An 18,930-nucleotide genomic window follows, 5' to 3' on the forward strand; every position below is an offset into this window, starting at 1 on the left:
CTGCTTTGTTCTGCTCTTCTTCATTTTGACCATTCCTTGCTCGGTGGCCCCCATTTTGTGAATTGGTTCCTCGATACCCTTCATCATGCAAATTGGTTTGGTCCGCAGCATTCGATGGTCCCCCTTGGCCAGGAGTGACCCCCTTGATCAGCTTAAAGAGGGCAGTGCCCACCTCGACCGTATCATCTCAGTTACTGGCCATGTGACCTGTGACCTCTGTGTCCAGGCTTTAGAGCTTTTCTACGCTTCGTGATAGTTTAGGGGTGAACCACACAAGCCAGGGTTAGGACGTTTACTTCTGGATTACGATCTTCTTAACTTTTCTAGCTTTGACTGTCATTTTTGCGCTCTCTTCCCGTTATTTTGGACCCCCATCTACCCGCCATGCTTGTCCTGATATTAACTCGCTGGCTCACCGTCTCTCTTTGTGCTCATCTAGAGGAGGAAGCCAGACCCCCTAACCAGCTACAAATAAGGAAATCAGCATTAGTGTCAGCAGTGGGATTTTTCAGAATCACCTGAAGGAGGTGAGGAGAGCTGAGCACCCCAGACCCAAAGAGGAAGCCATGGTGGCATTTCACGCTGCCCTCCTCTTCTTCACCTGCATGTGTCCACTGAACTGTCTCTCGCCCAAGATGGCTTGTTTTCAGATTTCAGATGGCGCACCTAAAACCAGGCAGCTTTACTATTTGCTCTCTCCGTGGTTGGATTGTGACCTTCAAACTTTCCAGCGTGAGTCAACATTGCAGCAAACCCGTCCCCCCCCCACCAAAGTCTGCTCTTACCAGCAAAGCGTGACGAGAAGCTCCGGGTGACAACTCCTTCCCACAGCGGACGCACTTTTCTAGCTGCAGACCTGTGTGCCGGTGCCGTTTATAGCGCTCTGGAGGGTGGGATCAGATGTCGCAGGTCACCTGACTGAATCCTGCTGGCAAGTAACCCTTTACAGGCCGGGCACGTCTGGCACCAGCGGAGGAGCCCATCAGCCTCCTCTGGGAAGCTGCCGCCCAGAAGACAGGATGGTCTGAGGAGGTCGGTCGTGCAGGTGTGCCTCCCAGTCGTAGCATCGGCGTCTCCAGACGGGGTCCTCACTGGGTTGGCACTGCCTTGGCCTCAAAGGGTTAAGGTTTAATTGCCTCTCAGGTCTGCTCTTTTGCTTTCATTAGCAAACCGTGACTATCCAATTAGTGAGGAGAAAGAGTCCATTGTGTGCCTCACATGCCATGGGACACGGCTTCACACGCTATTCACACGCAAGCCCGGGAGTGAGCACCCCCCCACTGAAGGTTCAGGGTCACTTGGCCGGACACTCACAGGAACACCTGGTCAACATCTGGTTAGCAGAGCACCTGAAGCCTCAAACCAAAGGATGCCCCCCATCAAGCAGACCCCTCGGACTGCACCTTGGCCAGAAGTCAAACCCTCAGTCGGCCTCTCACCGCGAGCACATGGCGCCAAACAGGTGCCCCCGTTTCAGCATCTTGCCCAGGCTCCTCCAGAGTCATTCCTGTCCATAGGTCCCATAACTGGCACCAGACGAGAAGGTGGCTGTGCAGAGCGTCCGGCAGCAGCGCGACTGAGGGGTGACGAGTCAGAGAGCAGATTAAACGTAGAGTCACGTGACTCATTAGCCGCTGGCCCGCCTGTCCCCAGGAGTCTAAAGTCCCGCAGCCGCCTACAGGTGAGCGACTGACGCTGGCAGCCCGCAGCACGGGCAGTGCCCACGCCGGACGGCTACTCGAAGTGTCCAGTCCTAACTGTCCAGTCCTGGGCAGGGCCGCTTAGTTTAAACGGGTGTGCAAATGGAAAAATAATGGCATTTAACTTTTGTTTGCTGGGTGGGAAGTGTCACGCACCACTGAGAGCTGCACACACCAGTTGAAAAGCGCTGGCACAGGCCCACGTCTCACCCCCTCTGCCACACCAAGCAGCCTGGCACCAGGCCAGTGGCTCCTCAGGGAACCGCATGGCCAACAAGTGGGGGCGCTCTCTCCTCAAACCCAGGGATGTTTGCTAGTGAGGGGTGTCGTCAGATTTACTGGGGGGGGGTCTTACCATCCTGGCATTGACTGGTGTCACCTGCCTTGCCTCTTTTGGCCTGTTTCAACATCTTCTTTTTTTTAGTTTCATCTCATCTCTCTCTGTTATTTTCCGAATTTTACAGTGGATACTGGAGACACCCGTGACAATATGAACGTCCTGCACCCTCCGCTTCCTAGGGGTAAATATCAGGGGTCACCTGCTTCATGGTGGCCAGTGTCACTAGTGGGGTGTCATCTGCATGACGAGCTCAGATTGTGCCAGTCTGTTTATTTGTGGTGGCTCCTCTCTCTCTCTCTCTTTCTCATGACATTCTACCCTCGGCGTGGCCACTAAGGTCCACTCCAGAAGGCCATCTTGTCATGGACAGCCTGTGACTGCAGCTTCACTTACTGAGGTCAAGCTCCTCAGTTCCACATCAGCTTGGACAAGACTACTGCTCAGACGACAAGCAGCAAAAGTCTCTGTCAGAGATTCTTATATAGTGCCTTTCACAGTGCGCCCCACTGAGGACAGAAATCAGTGCCTCGTGACTGGAAGATGTTCAGTGTCAGAAGGTCCATAGAATAGCGGAGAGCAGTGGAGACAAAGAGAAAACAGAGATGGAGCAGGTTGAGGACAACAGAGCTTCAAAGGGCTTTGTGAAGGAAGGACAGATGACCAGCCGTCTGCATGGGTCGATCCAGGACAGCCCCCTTCAACCAATCAGCTTTAAACTCAGCCTCTGACATCACAAAGCAGGATGTGCTCAGAAAAGAAGGTAAAATCCCTTATTTGAATTAAAAAAAGAAAGAAAGACAAGCTCTTCCTCGAACGCCAGCCAATGCCTCTGAGCTCAAACATAAGTGAGTGCTTGTGTGTGTGTGTGTGTGTGTGAGTGTGACGTCCAATCAGCTGTTATTAAAAATGTCAACTCATGTGCCCCTCCTTTTTGATGTCACAGGGTGTGTTTAAAGCTGATTGGCTGGAAGTGAATGAACGTCAAGTCAAGTCAAGTCAAGTCGAGGAGCCTGCACTGGTACAGCACGTTGCCTCGCCCACCAAACGACGACACCACGCCACCGCATCCCAGTTGGCAACCCCCCAGGCAGACACGCGGTCCATCCCACCCTCTCTCTGCCACAGCCAGGTGTTACATGGGCGACCCCTCGGCCTGGTCCAGCCACTCGGGTCCCCATCAATGAGGGTCATGTGAGCCGGATCACCCTCGGGTAATTGCGTCACATGGCCGTAGTGCCGTAAGTGACGCTCCCTCACCATGCAGGTCATGTGCCTCATTGGGGACTCCGTGAGCAACACAAAGTCAAACCAGCGGTACCCAAGGATTCTCCAGAGAGACACACATGAAGGAGTCCATGAACGTCCTGGAGCAGAAACGCCAATGCTATCCCAGGAATAGAAAGAGAAGAGAAGTCACTGGATTGTGTGGTGGGCTTGTGTAGCTGGCACCGATGCCACTGGCAGAGAGCAGAGGAGGCGTACTGAGTGCATGCGAGCCCCAGCCCTTTATCACACAGGGGGGCTCAATCCTAACAGAACTGAGGGGTTTCTTTAGCGGCTTCTCATTTCTCCCAAAAGCGACCCACCCAGGGCCTCAACTCATCCTGACTTTAACGACAGACGTGCCAAATTTGAGCTTCCTTGGGGACATCTGATCTCAACACACAAGTGACTGAATCCCTGAAGTCCTTCCTGTGTCCACAGCTGTGCCCAGTGATGGACTGGCGTCTTCTTCACCACCAGTGCTCATGCTTTGTACCCAACACTCCCCTGATGCTTTCACACCAGTGCCTCATGACTGGGAAAAGTGGATTCAAAACCTGAATTCAGTGGAAGTTTGCACTCATCTGATTTGCATGCCTATCTGCTGATGGATCTGAACGACTCCTAAACACATCAAGAAGGCCCAATGGCACTCTTAAGAACGATGGCTTTGTAGTGGCACTTCCTTGTAGTTCTGTTGCTTGACATTTCATTCTGGGAAGGCTTATTTGCCTATAAAGTTGGCTCTTTGGGCTTTGAGGAAGTTCCTAATATGTGGACAAACAGAAATCTTTAATGACTGGTAGGCTACCTAACAGGACACAACACATCAAGAAAACCTGAACTGGGCCTGAGTGACTGTAAGCAGCGCGAGTCATTTTAAAATCAGGGACCCAATGAGATTTCACAAACCTGTGATCGTCTCTTCATGGCTAATTAGTTAGACTATTACAGATATTACAGTGCATTCACACTCCTGTGGCACCGTCCTGAAGAACACCTTTAATTATAAGACTGGAAAAGAAATGAACAGGAGACACCGGCAGGGGGTCAGCTGGTGGATCAGGGACTGAGAACAAGAAATAGAAAAGTGGCGATGGGAGAGGACAATAAGAGATGGGCTGTCGGCAGGGGAGCAGCGGGAGACACCCAGGACATGGAGGAACGTAGGATGGGACAGGCGAGATGTCCGAGCATTTACACTAAACCCTAACCTCACTGATCCCTGGCCTTAATATCTGTCCAAAAACCGTAATGACTGTACGGCGCTGCCGCTCTGTAAATATGGGACATTGTGGTCTTAATAGGGAGGCCAGAATATCCGCAAAAGAATGAGGGACAGTCCCTCTGGAGAAGGGGAGGGGGGGCATTGGGGGCAGCTGGAGGTATTGTGGTTTAATACAAAGAGGCTTCCTCAGCTTAAACACGTTACAACTCTAAGAAAGAAAAGCAAACACGTCCTGCCTATAATAAGTCACTTTAGATAGATAGATAGATAGATAGAGTGAAAGGCACTATATAATAGATAGATAGATAGATAGATAGATAGATAGATAGATAGATAGATAGATAGATAGATAGATAGATAGATAGATAGAGTGAAAGGCACTATATAATAGATAGATAGATAGATAGATAGATAGATAGATAGATAGATAGATAGATAGATAGATAGATAGAGTGAAAGGCACTATATAATAGATAGATAGATAGATAGATAGATAGATAGATAGATAGATAGATAGATAGATAGATAGATAGAGTGAAAGGCTATATAATGATAGATAGATAGATAGATAGATAGATAGATAGATAGATAGATAGATAGATAGAGTGAAAGGCACTATATAATAGATAGATAGATAGATAGATAGATAGATAGATAGATAGATAGAGTGAAAGGCGCTATATAATGATAGATAGATAGATAGATAGATAGATAGATAGATAGATAGATAGATAGATAGATAGATAGATAGAGTGAAAGACACTTAAAATATATAGATAGATAGATAGATAGATAGATAGATAGATAGATAGATAGATAGATAGATATGAAAGGCACTGTGGTCTGAGCACACACCAGAACGGCTAAAGGTTAGGCAGTCACAGTCACACGGAGATGTCAGACAGCATCTTCTGCACTTGCTCTGATGTACTGTTATGTCCCAATGCCACCTACAGTCTCTTTGGCACATTAGAATTAGACAGTCGAAGATGGCCACTCAGCTCCTTGTGTCGGCTTCAAGTGTTGACTTACCTGGCACACTTTCACTTCTCGGCGTCTTTATTTATTATTTATTTATTTGGTATTGCTGCTGAGTAACATATCTGCGTCCTCCACATGTTTGGCATATCAGGTTGTACGTGACTGTTTTCAGTCATATATATTCCCGCCGATGTTCTCCGTTAAACGAGCTCGAACGCGTAGTCATATTGACGGACTAAGCGCCTGGCGGTCTCATAACTAAGCGCCTTGATCTCGCGCTTGCGCAGTTCACAGTTCGTAAGCGTCGCGCCTTAAATACAGGTAGCTGATTGGTCCGCTATTGCTTGTTTCGAATGGAATCGATCGGATTGGTGATTTTCAATGCTTTGAAGGATGGACGCTCCGGGTGCTCTTTCTACATTGACTTGCATGTTGATCTGTCGATGAAATGAGACATGCGTTATATTTAAAATACAGATAAAAAAAAAATTGGGATACCAACACTGAACAAGAAATACGCGACCGCACAGGGAATTATGGGACGTCTGGTAGTACAGTAGGAGACTATATATATATACCTTGTAAGGTGATGAATCAATAAAGAATATCATTACCAGCGAATTGGTGCAATAAATACACAGCTAGCGTCCTACCGGCGCTAACACCCACAAGCGGGGCCGGTGTACTGCACACAGGAGAGTTGTGACGTCAAGTCCCGCCAGCAACTGTCCCCGCCCCAACCTGAGTCAAGCACATAGAGCGGGAGACTGGAACGTTAGTGGTCGTCTCTAAGGTGCGTGGTAAACGTCAATCACTTACTGCGCGCGGTCCTACCTCGTGCGGGTCTGCCAGTTTTATAGCGAGTTCCTCAGAGCCCGTAGCGGGCACGAAGATGGCAGGAGGACGTGCGGTTTATTGCTGCTCTGTAGACGCGCCCGTGGTTGGGATGAACCGTCGACTGTGTGTGTCCTTCTCGGTACTGATTACAATATTTGTTTATCTATTTGCTTTGCTTTTAAAGGACTGGTACTTCCTTCTGAAGCAGTGCGACTGTGAAAGGCGTTATATCGAATAAAGAGAACACGAAGCGTAGTAGCAATGAGAGTTTTGATTTAATATGGGCCGTTCCTACAGACTTATGTGTAGAGTGCAGAGGCTCGTGTTGGCAGCAAAAGTCGAAGAAATAAACGATGCGACTGTGCAGGTGAAAGGTGCCAAGGTGCTTCTTCAGAGCGCTGCCATCGAGGAACCGAAGGACCAAACCCATAATGGTTCGAGAAGGAACCTTTTGGTTGTGTAGATCCACAACAGGCTCCATGAATGTTTAATATCAGATTTGTGAAGCACCGCTGGGCTCCTAATTTTAAAAGGACTCCGGCATGCATGCAGTGCCACTTCTGGCTCAGTTCGGCTTTTCTTATCCTCCTGCCCACTGCCCCCTCAGCATTTCTGTTCTGTCCATACATTAAGAACCTTCACGAAGCCCAAAGAACTATTTTCATATGAAGCGGAGCATTCCACAGTGAAATGGATCTTTGCAAAGCAATGGAAATACAAGGGACCACACAACCCAGTAAAGTGCCATTAAAACACCAGTATGTATAAGAGTGTGACCACCAGCCAGTGTAAGAAGGACCCCGGTTAGCTGCACAAACCAGGGCTATGAATATTTATGTAAATACATGAATATTAAGATAAAATAAATAATTATATAAATATTGTGGGCCTATTCATTTATTGTTCAGGGCAGCTTCATGGGGACCTGAAACCTGTCGTGGTGGCACCAGGTGCAGGCCACAAGTCTGCCCAGTAGGAAGCTGGTGTTTCCATGAAGAAGGACTTACTTTGGCTTTGAGTTCCAAAACCTCCTCCAAATCGGTTACATTCCCAATGTACTCATTTACTGCTTGTCATGATGCCACTTTAAACATAACTGACCCACTTGGCACAAGTGTTTTATATTGGAGGAGTGCCCTTTGGCCCATTTTTTCACATCCCGAGGGGACTGACTTCAGCCCACCAGAGCGGGTACAGACAGACGCAGACACAAACTCCAGGGTATCTTCACGGGTACTCCGACTGTAGGCTCTGAATGGCCGGAGCAGATTTAAATTGGATTAAAGCCCCTGCCCAGTGCCCATGACCGGATATGAGGACAAGGTGGGCATTCAGACGACTGGACAGACCCCACTTGGGTTAATGGCAGTACATTTGAATGTTTTAAGCGTGAGTGCACTTTTGTGCTTCCGCTTTGACACAAAGCTATTATCACTTCAGGGCTGAAGAGCACAATTAGATGGCAGTGCCAGTGGCCGTGCCCGACCCAGTGAGCCCGCCCGCTTTAGAGCTCTTTTCATTACTAAAGGCACAACAGAATAAAGGAAAAGCACACCAAAGAGAGAGGGTACAGCCCAAAAGAGCCATCACAAGGGTTGCCGTCTTCTGTTTTCTCCCCGTAATAAAAACTGCAGCCATGCGTGCAAATCTCAGTTTTAAAAGACGCAGAGGCAGTGGAGTGAAGTCGAGTAGGCAGCTGGACCAGCAGCAAGAACACAACTCAGTCCGACCGGGTAAAAAGAAAGAGCCTGTGGACAACTGTGCACCTCTGTGAACTCGCCATGCCTGAAAGTCACGGCAGAGTCGAGTAATTTGTCACGGCCTGTGACTGCTTGTCGTGTAATCTGACATCCTCAGGTGACCAGATCAGTGAATTACAAAGAAAATGACAGAGTTAAGCCTCAAGAGAGGTGACAAAGGGGACCAACATTTCTTATTAAATGGAAATCTCACACCAATGCACTTTAATGAATGTAAAAAAGAAGAAGAAATAAAGCAATAAAAGGGACCAGCTAATCAAAAAAAAAAAATGACACTAGTTAAAAGTGACAATGTGACACTGTTGGCAGCTAAAACCAGCAGCCACAGGGGGGCACCAAAACTGAACTTGAAGGCCCCTGTGCTGCACCCCCCTGTGTCTGCTTATCAGAGGTGGGATTTGAACCCGCAGCCTGCGAGTCCTCGTCCTTGACCAGCGTGCCACACTGCCTTGTTGTAAGTGGTGGGCCGCTCCGTCCTCACCGCAGATTGCTGACTAATGGCGCATGCTGACTGGCTAAGCCCCTCCCACTTCCATCTTTGACTACACCTCGTTATTCATTATGGCGCCTTTCTGTAGCAAACATCATCAGAAGGCTTCCTACATGAAGGGATGAAGGGTGGCTGGCATTGTAAGCGCCCTCTTCAGGGTCACACAGTCAATCAGTAGTGAGAAGCTGCCATAGTGGGTGGTGGGCTGGAGTTTACGACCACAGACCATACTGACCAGTGACCATACTGGCTGAGCTCTGACAGACCAACAGCCTTTTCTATATAGCGCTTTTCTGTACAGGTACAGATCACACATATGAGGTCCAGCACATTGACTGGCATGTGAAGTCACATGTCCAGGGTCACAAATGTAAGTCCACATCCATGCCAACCGTGCCACTGGTGCCCTGGCATTGATGCCTGCAGCGCAAATGGACCGGTGAAGGTGGTGACCCAGTGAACCACCCTGCCAGTTTGTGACGATGAGGAGGTCAGCTGGTCATCTGCTTTGTGTTTCTGCCATCTTGCACTTCTGTATTTGAACCCATTTGTGTTTCTGGTGCCCGAGAGTGGTGATGTGTTACATGGCGGTGAGACATGCAAGTAAGAAACTCCACAGTACCAGCGCAGGGAACAGTGTGATGCCAACTCTGACTACCTCGTCCATTAACAGTTCAAAGGAGCTATTTGTACTGAACGGGTAAAGGCAGACCTGGCAGATCTGGATGGCTGCCCCGTGTTATCTGACACATGCTCTGTCACTTTTGGGAAGTCAGGCTAGGTGATAAAAAGCCAATGCCACCACAGTGACATCACATGTGAAGTGGTAGAATATGCCAACCACAAGAAATAAACTGTGTTAGAAAACAAGCAAAATCCAGTCCAGGGTGCCAAAGACTCGGAGTCATAACAGGAAACGAGAAGGTGAAGACCACCTGGGACACAAATGGAATGAAGAGAGCAGAACCATAAAGGAAGAGAAAAGGAAGAAGTTGGATGGCATTTTGGGTCAGAAAATGACTGGCTTAAATGGGCACAGTGGTCTGACTCAGAGTCACGTCACCACTACGGGTCATAGCCACAGAAGTGAGGGTCACAAAACCAAACAAAATGCACCTCATTAGCCTACTCTGTCCACCCGGCGACTTCATTCATCCATTTTCTAGACCAAGGGCCTGGTGGTGGGGAAGCTGAAGCCTAACCAAGCAAGTGGCAGGCACAAAGCAGGAAAAGTCCACGGGTCAGGGTGCCAGCCCATTGCAGGGGCCAGCTTGGCACTGCCAATCCACCTAACTTGCAAGACTTTGGATTGTGGGACACGGGGAGAACATGCAGACTCCACATGGGCAGAGCCAAGCCATTTGAACCCAGGCAGTGCCCTAATGCCTGTGCCACCAGGTCACCCAAATATACCCAAAGTGCACATCCATACAGCGAGGCAAGGGAGATGAAAAATAAAAAAAGGAACCGAGGAAGCCCCAGAAGAAAGTGAGGTGGGAACAACTGTGAAGAGACCGCCGAGGACAGAGGAAGCAACGATGTCAGCGTTGAGCCACCATTGACACGGCACAGTTGGTGGAGCCTCCACGCCAGGGACACAGAACTACAGGGGCATTGAAGGCAAGCAGCCAGACACCTGCTGGGTCAGGGCTGACCGCTCGCTGGTGCCCAGAAGGACAAGGCCATGGAGGAAATGCCAAGCACTTCTCCAAGGGTCTGTGAGGTGGCTCAGTCTTTACAGGGCACAGGTCTGCACACAGGACATTAGGTTAGCTGGTGGTGCCACTATAGTGCCCCCTGGTCCAAGACACAGCTCATTCAGACCCCAAGGGGTCAGCTACTGGGGGTCCATGAGGGAAATCACCCTGTTCAGCCAGCTAACTGAGAGTCTCACCACAGGGGGGTCTGCATGCCGGGCCTCCAAGGAAGGCAGAAGGACTGAGACGTTCACTCACCCGCTTGGTGCCACTCTGGTCTCCTTGTCCTCCTCCTCTTCCTCCTCCTTCTTCACTGTGATGATACCTCTAATACTGTTGAGCCCGCTGGCAGCTGACAAGCACTCTCAGTGTGTAAGAGTGTGTGAGTGTGTGTGTGTGTGTGTGAAAGAACCTGACCTTATATAGTGTAGCTTATCAGAGGAGCAGGAAGCAGCCTGGATACTGAAGTAGAGCACACACACGCACTGTGAGCCACTCACCGCAGGCACACACACACACACACACCTCCTCACACTCTCAGTGTTCACGCCTTTGTTCAGCCTCACCACAGACGCACAGCACACAGGGACAGACACACAGATGCACGATGGCAGACAAGCAGCCCCTGCTCTATATAGCGCCTTTCTTCCATTGTAATTTTCACAAAGGAAAGATAAAAAATGCAGGGAGGCCACAAACAGTGCCTCCTGTCTACTGGGGGCACTCAAAGAGGGGCATTCACTGGGACAAGAAAGGAGACCCAGAGATGGTGCCAACCGAGGACAAGAGCCACCCCGAGGGCCGCGGCTGCACCTCAGACTCTGGCCTACCAGGGAGGCCAGAAAGAGTCGTCGTGCTGGTCAGCTCAGCTAAGAGACAAGGAAGTCCACGTCACCGCATGGCTCTCTGTAGAAGGGTCATAACAAGCACACGAATATATAGTGCCTTTCTGTGATACCTGGGGGGTTGGCAGGTGCCCCTGTGCCCACGGGTGTGTGCAGTTACTCGCATTCCTGTACGAGAACACGCTCCAGGGGCTTCTCACGAGCTGCTGGCACAAACATTTGTGCTGGCAGACTTATGGCAGTCGGCCGAGGTGTTCGGGCGAGGCGGTCGGGTGAGGCGGCACACGGTGTAATTTAGTCAGAAATGTGGGCAAGCAAAAGCCTGAATGGGGACTCTGATTGGAGTGTCATGTGTGTGACGTCCTCGGGCTGCCATTTTGTGCATTTGCTGGTGTGTGTGTCGAGTTGCTATGATGCTGTGCAGTTGCTAGGGCTGTGATGCGTGCGTCATGTGACCTGTGACATCATGGTGGCCAGTTTAGAGACTTTGGACTTTGGCCTTTTGTATTCATGAGTTTTTAGTGTAATATTTATCATTATTATTATTTTGTGACTCAGTGTCTTCACTATAAATATTTTGTCTGCCATCCCTTTTATCTTTGGATGTATTTGTTTCATTTTTTTTTTTTTTGACAATGCAGAGTTCATTTTCAGTTCTAACCTCATTTCAGGGTCGTTGACTTATTTTTATGTTTTCTTACAGCAAAACATTTGAATGAGGAGGAATGTGGAGAAGGAGACGTGCCAAGGGGGCAACCTACGAGACCAAAGGGGGTCTGCCGTGAAATCCGAAATCAAAGCTGAGGTTCAACAAGCACAAAAATAAATTAAAAGAAATAAATAAAAAGAAAGCTCTTTGTATCCAAATCTTGGCCAGCACTTGATGCTCCAAATGCCACCATGGCATGCATTCCCATAGAATCATGGGATAGATTGTCATGGCAACAGGTGTGGCCCAATGGCAGCACTCATCAAAAAATAAACAAATGGCGCATCATAACGTGAAGAAACGACACGACAACAACACGAGAGAAATCCACACGAAGGACACAAACATCGGCCAGAAGGCCACCGAAATGGAAACTAAACTGAAATGAGGAGGCCAATGGTAACCGTCTTGCTCGTCTTCCTCAGTTCTGAGCAGACTGGGGTGTTATGAGAAAAAGGAGCAGACTGGGCGAGGAAAAAACACGAGGGGATGAGACAAAGTCACACGGGCGAAAATAATGAAAGGAACTGCACACGACCCAGGAGGGACATCGTGAAACATCATGAGATATCGCAAGATATTGCAAAACATCGTGAGACATTGTGCAACATTGTGAAACATCGCAAGACATCATGAGACATTGTGAGACATCGTAAATACGAAGTGAGAGTCAAACCGCGAGCACCTCAGGAGCTACCGTAAGTCGTGCAGGGATGTGACCTCGGGTTGCTAGGTAACCGACCCTGACGTCTCACCAGGTGACGTCACCGAGTGGCAGGGTACAAGCTGGAGGCGCAGTTCGTTTGCTGCCCACCTGAGACGTCTCCTTTGTGCAGGCTGAAGTTTCGGGTCTCAAACTGAAGCTTTCGACTTTGTACTGCCGGGTTCAGACCTCGATTAGTCGACTGTCTCCTTTGTCGATGCTCGTTCTCAAATTCCACTTCTTTAAATCTTCAACTGTGGCCTCTTGGCACCTCTTGGCAGACCCTAAAGGACCAGAGAGGATCATGAGGCAAAGTCCAAAGGCCATCAAAATCCCACTGCTGAGGCCAACCTGAACAAGAAGCGCCAAAGGTCTGCGTAGCGCCGTCATCGCCGTGTTTATTTCATCACTTCCTGTGATGTCATCGCTGTGACGACTGGGGTCACATAAGCAGAACGCGATCTAAGGCGGTAAATCAAATCTCACAACAGAACACGTCACGAACGCTAGAAATGGAATCTGAACCCACGAGAGCCGCTAAGAGGCAGAGAGGAGGAGACGTGGACGACGAGATTCGCTGACTTCATTTGAACCGCAGATGCGCCTCCGTCCTGGCAGCTCCTCCTTTGTGCACAAGGAAGCACAGGACCAGCTGTTTGGGCCCCTCTTTCTAATACTCTTCACGTTTTGGGGGTCTTACCTTGAAAGGTCTTTTACATTCCCATCAAATGCCTGCTGGGTCAGATGCCATAGTAAGGATGGCGGGCTCCGTCGTAGTCAGGCTGCTGCTCTGTGCTCCTCTACCTGAAAACTGCCCATTCAACCTGCTCTCTGCGCCAGGGCACACGTCTTTCCAGCTGTCAGCTCTGCATGTACTTCTAAATAAACAAAACGATCAGGTCCGTCCTGCTTGTTTGCTTTTCTCACTCGATCCATGAAGGCAGACAGAGACGCAGAGTCACATGGCATTCATTCATTTTGACAGCTGCACTTGAAACGTTTCTGCTTGTGCTGGCACCGGAAAGTGACAACATGTGACAAGCAGGTCAGGTGTGCAGGGACGACTCGCCCTGTAATCTGTACATATGGCGATGCCACGGCCACTGGGACTGCCCTCTGGCTCTGGAGATGCCCGCTGCTGCCCATCTGGACGCACTCGAGGATGTGAGGCACACGTGGCCGGTGCCTCATGATTATTCATTTGCCTTTTTACTGAGGGGGTGGGGCGTCTTTTAACCGTTTCTCTCCCAGGTGGGCCGAATTGTGTTTTGCATTTCTTGTCATCAGCAGTTGGACTCCTTGGAAGTTCTTGCTGCTGCCATCCATAAATATGTGAATGAGTGCTTTGGTGGGAATGCGCAGCAGAACAAGAGAAGAACCGAGGAGAGAGGGCAGAGGCCATTAGGCCCACCAGAGCACACCAGGCCTGTTCACCGAGCTCCTCCACCAGAACATCAAGTCTAGCTGTGAAGACTCCAAAAGTCCTCCTGCCCACCCCACTACCCGGCCACTTCTTCCGTGCGTCGGTGGCTCTCTGTGTGTTGGTGCCAACTCAGCTCGTCAGATGGCAGCTGAGCGAACTCCTTTCCCAATTTTAAAGTCTTCCTCTCCATCCCTTCAGGCTCCCCTCACTACTCGGACTACTCTGCTTATTATTCTGACCCTCGAGTGAAGCCTCTTAGCTGTCCAGACCCTCAGATGCTTGTTGGTTTGTTTTGTCACGATGGTAGTGTCCCCTTGCCGTCATATTGGTTGGGTTTTTGACACATTTCTGGAGTTATCGCTTATTTGATGGCCATGTGACTGGATGTCACTGTGTCACTTCTGTCCATGTCCTTGTCATTTGTATGGTCACTGGTGAGCAGTATGTTCTATATGAGCTCTGGATAATTTCTGAAAAGAGAACTCACGATGACCTTTTCCAGCCATTAGTAGGATGACCTCTTCTCGTCTTCGACGTGCGGCTTTGGCTTTCAGTTTCCCAGTCTTGTTTGTGGCTCCTTATAAAGTCCTCATCGCCGCCTCCTGAGCCCGTCTTTGTTTGGTGTTCAGAGCAGCTGTTGGGCCTTTTGTGTAATTTGGAGACCCTCACTGCCCCCAGTACCCCACATGAGGTCTCACCAGTGCATTATGAAGCCTGAGCAGAACCTCCTGTGACTTGTGCTGGACACATCAAGGCGCTATATAACCTGTTAGCCTTCTTAACGGTTTCTGGATGCTGACACTGACCAGTCCACTACGACTCCCAAGTCCTTCTCCTAAGGTGGACCACTGTGGACCACAGGGGCGCACACAGCTGCCCATACCTGACACAGACTGGCAGAGATGCGAGTTCAGCACATCATGCGTTTATTTACTGCTGGTGAAGCTCTTCTTCTTCCTCGCTCCCCAAAGCACAGCACAGCACCACAGTGCAATTCACGGTCCTTTCGTTCCTTCCTTTCCCAGTCCGTCATCCTCCTCCTCCTCTTCCTCACAAGCTTCATCCTTCTTCCTCCCGACTCCGACTCCTTGAATGGAGTGAGGCAGCTCCTTTTAAGCAGACCCTAGGAGTGTTCCTGGTGGCTCATTAATCAGAACCCCCACACACACACACCCTAGGGCCCTGCAGCTCCCCCTGGCAGCCCCCATGAAACCCAACAGGGGTGCACCAGACTCCAACTCCCAGCATGCCCTACAGGAAACCATGATGCCACCACTGCCCTCTAGTTTCCCAGGGTAGGTAGTGCCCTGCCGATGCTCTCTCTCTCTTGGTCCTTCCATCCAGCTGGCATCCCGGCCTGGTAATGCCCGTGGGTGCCCATCACACCTTCCATTGAGTATTCAAACCTCACATTTTTATTTGCTGATATTCCATTTTATCGATCCTGCATTCTCCATTATCTACCCTCCCATCACCTTCAGACTTGAGCAGCTCGAGTCTCAGTCTTATCAGATCCTTTGTATTTATTAACAATAACAGCAGCCCAGCGCTCACCCCTGACAGACGCCACAATCTCCGCGTTCTCCAGAAGCTCCGCTCCCCATAATCCTTTGCTCCCTGGGTCCACACCAAGCCTTGAATGCCCCCTGCTCTCATTCTAACGGCTGGCCTCTCTTGTGGCACCTTGTCAAGTTCCGACTATCAGGACGGACCACTTTGTCTGTCTCTGCCCCCCTATCCGGCTATCTGTTTCTGCCATTTCCACAAACGCAGAATTTCAGACCATTTTTCATTCAACCAGAGCCTCGTTATCTGAGCCCGTGCTGACCATTCACTCGCACTCCTCACCTTGGCACAGGCCTGCTGATCTGCCAGTCCCAATTACTTTCATGACTTTACCCCATGAGGCTCAAGAAGCTTATTGGCCCGCAGGTCACATAATGGGGGTCACATTTGTCATTTGTGCTGCCTGCCGTTGGACTTTATGGTCACAAACACTAAGGATCACCAGAACGACAGGTGAAGGTTCATAAGGCAGATTTGGGGTCCCAAATCTGACGTCCAGGGCACCTAAAGGGGCATCAGAATGTGCAGATGGCATCAGGGCTGATCCATGCTGTAGTCTTTCAAATCACTCAGGACCTCCTTGACTGTCCCCAAAACTGCTTGGAGGTCACCAAACAATTCACCCGTGAAAATTCAAGGAGAAAACACAACTTCCTACAATATAAAACCAGATTGCTGTGTTCAGGCCGTGTGGTACCAGCAGTCCAGCCGGTCGAGTCGTTCACTTTCATTTTATGAATGCGGCTGTCAGACGTTCCTCCTGAGTGGGCCTCGCCTCGCGTGAAGTGTGCTTAGTGGAGCGGAGCAGGTCAGCCCGTTGGCCATCAGGGTCAGCGTTTATAGAGGAGTGCAGGGTGGCGCAGTGGTTGGAGTGTTTGAACCTCACTCCTGTGGCATTTGTATGTTCTCCCCGTGTTTGTGGGGCCCATCTTTCCACCTTCCACAGACGTGCATGTTAGGCCCTAGGATAGCAGTCGCAGTGCTGGCTTTGATCAATGGGGGTTTATGAATGGGGGTCCCCACCACCCTACCCCCCCCTTCTCTCTCTGTCTGTCTGTTGTGTCCCACTATCTTGCTGACCTTTCACATGTATGCCCAGCTCTTGTGGCACAGCTTCTCAGTGCACACAATAAAAAGAACAGAAAGTGGCACAGAGGCCCCTGACCGGCCCCCCGCCGCGCCCTCTCTGGTCTTGTTTAGCCTCCGTTTCCATGGTTACTAAGCACAGTGAATTAAGCCAAGAATTTGCTCCACCTAAAGTAAGGATCTGCGATAAGAAATCAGAGAGTGGCAATTAGCATACCTTACAGAAGACCCCCAGATCAAGTTCAAGTTCACCCTCACGTGTATGGAATGTCACACAATTCTTACCCGAACGAGTCGTCGATGTGAAACACGCACCCGCTGTCTGGTGCCGTGCTGGGCAATTCACAAAAAAGCACAACACGCTGGGCAAAGGAGAAAGGAGCCCAAACATAAACCACCTGTCCACGAGCAGAGGGGGCGGGGGGGCACGTGAGCCTCGAGGTGCCACACATAGGAAAGGCGCTATATAACCGGCCTATATGAAAGGTGACACAGCACGGCCGAATGAAACCTCCCTCAGGGCTCTCCGTTAGGACCACTTTGGGTTTTAAGAGGGGCCTCAGTATGCAGGGTCTCAAATAAAAAAAGCACATCCATTAAGTCATTTCAAGCGGAGCTGACTGTCGTAACGCTGCGTGGTCAGGCAGTGCAAATCACTCGATTAGTGGAGCAGCCAACAAAGGGGACAGCTGGAGGACAGCAGCGTAACGTCATCACCATTAACACCACAACGTCAGCTTAGGACAAGTGAGAATACTGACACACTATATAGCGCCTCCCCGCGCTGAGAAACGCTTATACTTGGCACAAGGCCTAGAAAGAGCCTGGCTCACTCCCTGGTGGAATATTCTCACTTTGTACAGAATACATATACTGTACATATATCAATAAATATCGTCACACACGCGCTCATGGGAGATGGTCAACGGGCTCAAATAAAGTCACAGCCGGACCAGGGCTCTTAGTACTGCCACCTGATGCTTTCTCCTCTTGTGCCACTGCAGGCCACCTGAAGAACCTGACAATCAATGACCTCATCTCCAGTCCAGACATCATTTCTGGTCTCCAGATCATCTTTCTCAATATCTTAATGTCCTTGTCATCTTGCTCTGCCACACCCGTCACCTGCATGTCCTCTCTCAGCACACCCATAAACCTCCTCTTAGGCCTTCCTCTTGTCCTCTTGTCTGGCAGTGCCATCCTTAGCACCTTTCTCCCAATGTACCCAGCATCTCTCCTCTGCACAAACCAATGCCATCTCGCCTCTCTGACTTTGTCTCCCACCCGTCCCACCTGAGCGGACCCTCAGATGTCCTCATTTCTAATCCTGCCCATCCTTGTCACCCCCAATGCAGATCTCTGCATCTTTAACTCTGCCACCTCCAGCTTTGTCTCCTGTGCCACCGTCTCCAGCCCATGTGACAAAGCTGGTCTCACTACCATCCTGTAGACCTTCCCTGTCACTCTTGCTGATGCCCGTCTGCCACCAATCACTCCTGACACTCTTTTCCACCCAGTCCACTCTGCCTGCACTCTCTTTTCTCTTAAAAGGATACATTTTCCATTTTTGCCCACCATTTTACACTCAATAGCCCATAATGACAAAGTGAAGACATGTTTGCACAAAGGTTTTCAAATTTATTAAAATTCAAACCTGAAATCTGTTATTCATACGAGTATCCCGATCCTTCGATCCAAACTGTGCAGAAGCCCCATTGGCAGCACTTCTTGGCTAAGACTCTACAAGCTTTACACCCCTGGATTTGGGCAGTTCCTCCCTTTTGTCCTGGCAGACCCTCTCAAGCCCCATTAGAGTAGATCAATCAAAAAGCAATCAATGAAGAGATCACAAAAATGAATTATTTATGGTTACAAAACTATTTGGTATCAGTACTTTATTAAATCAAACAATTATCTGCATTATCTAAAATATATCTTTCACATATCGATGACTGAGCAGGATAAAAATAAGGCAGTGGTTCTCAACCTGTGGGGCACGAAGCAACAAAAATGGGGGTGTGAAAATGTGAAAAAAAGAAAACAAGAATCAAAAATATGAAAAAAAAAAAAATCTGTTAAAACCAAAACCAATGAACTTAAACTACATTCTGATACGAGAACAATAAATATTAAGTTTGATAAATGTTGATAAAAGTTAAGTAGGTATAATAAAATATGCATCTACATTTCAAACAAATGTTGGGGGGCGCGATTAAAACTGTTATGAAAACTCGGGTCGCAAATACATTATGGTTAAGAAACGCTGAAATAAGGACTTGATGACCTAAGATCAGGCAATATG

This window comes from Polypterus senegalus, chromosome 13 (assembly GCF_016835505.1).
Source record: "Polypterus senegalus isolate Bchr_013 chromosome 13, ASM1683550v1, whole genome shotgun sequence".
In the NCBI taxonomy this organism is placed as follows: Eukaryota; Metazoa; Chordata; class Cladistia; order Polypteriformes; family Polypteridae; genus Polypterus; species Polypterus senegalus.